At 36.8% G+C, this 4,288-nt stretch overlaps 1 long non-coding RNA gene across 1 annotated transcript; it reads left to right on the top strand.

Moving 5' to 3' along the window:
• Positions 1–335: 335 nt before the first annotated feature.
• Positions 336–3,211, top strand: LOC119239870 (uncharacterized). Its single transcript, XR_005124028.2, has 4 exons — positions 336–404; positions 1,390–1,639; positions 2,935–3,006; positions 3,144–3,211. It is a non-coding gene; the product is annotated as an uncharacterized LOC119239870 (long non-coding RNA).
• Positions 3,212–4,288: the final 1,077 nt, after the last annotated feature.

Below are 4,288 nucleotides of genomic sequence, written 5' to 3'. Positions count from 1 at the left end.
TGGCATTATATATTAAAATGCATGTGTGTGTGTGTGTGTTGTGTGTCTGTGTTTGGAAGGGGTTCTTGTTCTCTGGAGAACACTGATTTTGATATTGTGCTCTTATTTGGAAATAGGTTGTTTGCAGATGAATCAAATTAAAATGAGGTCATTAGGGTGGACCCTAATCCAACATACTTGGCATCCTGATTAAAAAAAAAGATTGCCACATGAAGACAAAGACAAAGGGAGAATGCCGTAGAGTGACAGAGCCAGGAATTGGAGTGGTACGGCTATAGGCCAAGGAATGTCAAGGATTTCCAGCTATCAAAGAAACTGGAAGAGGAAAAGAAGAACTCTCCCCAGGATCCTAGAGATAGCACAGCCCTACTGACACCCTGATCCAGACTTCCAACTTCTGGACTGTAAGAGAATACATTTTTGTTCTTTTAAGTCATCCAGTTTGTGGTACTTTCTTACAGGAACCTTAGAAAACTAATATAACCCTTGTCTAATGTCACACATAAAAATTCATTCCAGAGAAATTAGACAAATATTAAAAAAACCCTATAAAATTATTTGAATAACAAAGATTGTCTAAAATGTCAATCCATACTAAATGCCAGGTGCTAAGTGCATTACTTAGCAGCTATTATCATTGTCTCTGTTTTGCAAGTGGGAGAGCAGGCATGCAGCCAGCAAGAGGTAGAGTCAAGATTTGAACCCACAAAATCTGAATCCAGAATCTGTAAAAAGAAAATGTTGGCAAGGGGAGGTCTCTGCTATGAAAGGTATTAAAAACAAAACCCCAAAGGAAGAAGGGTTGACAGTTTAACCACATGAAAATCCAACAATTCAGTATGACAAAGGTACTATAAACAAAGTTAATACAAGAGACAGGGAAAAAATATTTTCAATATACCAAAAAGACAAAGGAAACAGTATAAATGAGAGAAGAAAAATAAAATAAGTGTCAAGGGACTTAACTAGATAATAAAGAGGAAGAGGATAATAAAGAGATAGATAGATAATAAAGAGAATAAAAGAACAAATGACTAATAAACATATGAAGAGATGTTTCACCTCATTAATAATCAGGGAAATACAAATTAAGATGACTTGTCACTTGTTATTGTAGCAAAGACTAACCTGGTCGACAATTCTCAGTTTAATTAAGGGCTACTCTCCTGTGCTACTGGTAATTTATAATGTGGTGAAGATCTTTTGGTACTTGATTTCATGGTGTACATAATAAAAAGCAATGCACTTTTTAATCCAGAAATCTCTCCCCTTCATGCTTACACTGGCTTTCTATATCAATCATGGCTTATGATTTCAAAATCCAGTAATGGATACTGACTATCTTAGGCAGAAAATAAATTTCATGAGAAAATATCTCTGCTTTTGCAGGGTTGATGGCAAACCTCACCAAGGTTGGCAAAATTCACCAAGCCAGCAGGAGCCACTGAAGACTGGATTGCTGAAGACCTGGCGCAGCCCATACCGCAGGAAGAGTCTCATTGCATGCAGCCATTGGCTCTGTCTCCACTAAGACTTGTGACCACTGCTACTCACTCTCCACTCTGTCATCATTGCTGCTGCCACCAACAACCTCCAAGTGTTGTTGAGCTTTTGTCTTAGTCTCTGCTAGTTCATAAAGGTGAGTGCTATTAGCTATGCCTAGGCCGTATATTCTGACTGGGTGCCAGGGACAGAGCTAGGCTTGTTTTTGTCCTAACTTTAAGATGATTCTGCCTTTCATGTAAATTTATACCTTAGATGGGAAGAATACTTGTATAAAGAGCAGACAGGGTCAGTAAACACCTATAAATGAATCCAACAGTATTGGTTAGTGTTTTCCAGAGTAGAACCAATACAAGATATCTGCATCTACAGCTATGTCTTTATATATTTTTTATTATTAATGATAATCTGTACAGAACGATAGAAATTTATTATCAAGAAGTGGTTATGGAAGCTAAGAATTCTTAAGATCTGTAGTCAGCAACCTGAACACCCAGAAAGGCTGAGGGTATAAGTTCCAGTCTGAAACTGAAACTGGCAGCTGGAGACCAAAGAAGAGCCAATTTTTTAGTTTGTGTCTGAAGGCAGAAAAAGACTAGCTCAAGTAACCAGATGGGCTGGAGAAGTTCTATCTTACTCAGCCTTTTTTTGTGGTATTCATTCAACTGATTGGATGAGGTCTACTCACATTAGGGAGGGCAATCTGCTTTATTCAGTCCAGTGACTCAAATGTTAATCTCATCTAGGAACACCCCAATGGATGTAACCAGAATGTCTGGGCAACCGTGGTCCAGTGATAGACATATTAAATGAACCATCACATTGTAACCATCGCATCACATTGCGGCTACTCAAGATTTATATACACTTTTCTTCCCATATTTTCACTAATTTCCCCTTGCCAAAAATACTCAGCTGCCATCATGTAACTTTTGCAAATCAAAAAGCACTAGCCTTCCCACAAGGGAGTGACCCATATTCTCATGTTACCACCAGATTTTGGGTTAAGTGCCTGCCATCTCTATTTTTTCATTTATTCCGTCTCTATATTGAATAACTGATACTGGCATGCTAGAGCCAGCTCAAACAGAATATTTGTGAGCTGGTTTTGAGACATAGCCATTGTTCAAAATGAAATGATGTATACTTACAACAAAATAAATTATATTAAAAACAAAAGTAGTTAATACTTAAAACGCATCACTTCCTAATTATTTTACTATTATCTCTGCTTTTGAGGAGATTATTTACATAAATTGTGTCTGTGTGGTAGAAACACTGTATTTGATCTATTGACAGCTCTTCTTAACTTTGTTCAGTAATATCATGTTAGTGGCATGAAATTAGACAAATTGTTGAGTATACATAAATATGGCAAGTGCTATAAGCTGAGGCTTATTTTTTCTCTTTTTCCCTTTTTGGTGATTCTAGAGTTAAGGAAGTGATGGGAAAAAAATGTCAATAATGGCAATTAAACATACATCAAATCTATGGCTGTTCATGGTAAGTAGCATAAAAACTGAGAAAATATTCTCCCAGTGTTTGAAAGCTTTTATCTCATTCAGTAGTGAAGTTTTTCATACCATTGACAAATGAGTGAAGTCTGACATATATCTTCATTACTTTGCTCTTTCTCTTAGCACAAATGAAAATATCAACCAACATCTGTGTCAGAATGGCACCAATTCATCAGCTGCAATCAGCTTGGCTATGGGTACGAGAGTTTGGCAAAAAATCACTGACTGTATTCTGTTAGAATCAATTGGCTATACTGAATTTAGAACTCAGATGTTACATATTTATATTTATAAAATGGTATATTATACATTTTATCAGTAAAATTTATCATAAGCTTATGTATGCATATATATTTTTTCTGAAATGTTGGTTATTAAACATTTGCCAGCATACCAGTGCTTGTGGGTTAAATTATAAAGGCCACTACTACCAACATGTCAATGTGAGTGAATCTTCTTAATATAAGTAAAAAACTTAAATCCCAAAAGATTATATATAAGATGATAGTCTTTTCATAATGTTAAAAGTAATTACAAACCCTTTTGAAAGAAAAGATACTAATGTTAATATATTCGTTGATTATTTTAAATCATTTTCACTGTTGATGTATAAGAGTTCTTGATATATTCAGGATTCTACACCCTTACTAGATTTGCAAATATTTTTTCTCATCCTACATTGCCTTTTCACTTTCTTGACTTCTTGATATTTTGCCTCATTCTTTTTGAAACTTGAATTAGGAGTCTCCTGCAAAAAAGTTTATCCTTTTGCTCGTATATTTAAGGCTCAGGGGGAGCTAAGCATCCCAGAAGGGAGGAAATAGTTAACCATTTATTCTGAGGGAAACAGCAATTTTCAGGTGAATAATAATTAGGCGAGAGTTTTGAATTCACTCAGAAGTCAATTTTGGCATCTGCAGAGATTCAGTTAGCTGTGTTTACAGTCAGGGCTGGAAATGCAACGCCTTCAGGCCCTCTGCTCCCTGAGTCAGGTCCAAGGGCAGAATCTGATATGTCTGGTGTGGGAAGAGCCTTTCCAGACAGCTCATGCTAAGTGGTGCTGCAGGGGGAGCAGCCTAAGCCCTAATGCTGCCGCCATAACACTAGTCTGTATTTCAGCCCTGAAAAGGGGGCCATTTCTTTCTGTCCAGGTCTTGATAAGTCTATAAAAGATCTGTGGCCAGGGCTTCCCTGTGCTTTGCCTAAGGAACTCTCTTGCTAATTGGAATCAAGTGGATCATATTTTTAGTGCCTGCCAGCTGTTTCTG

Source organism: Talpa occidentalis, unplaced genomic scaffold (genome assembly GCF_014898055.3).
Source record: "Talpa occidentalis isolate TD23 unplaced genomic scaffold, MPIMG_talOcc4v2.1 talOcc4.12, whole genome shotgun sequence".
Lineage (NCBI taxonomy): Eukaryota > Metazoa > Chordata > Mammalia > Eulipotyphla > Talpidae > Talpa > Talpa occidentalis.
The sequence above is the reverse complement of the archived record's forward strand: the minus strand, read 5'-3'. Positions and strand labels throughout refer to the sequence as shown.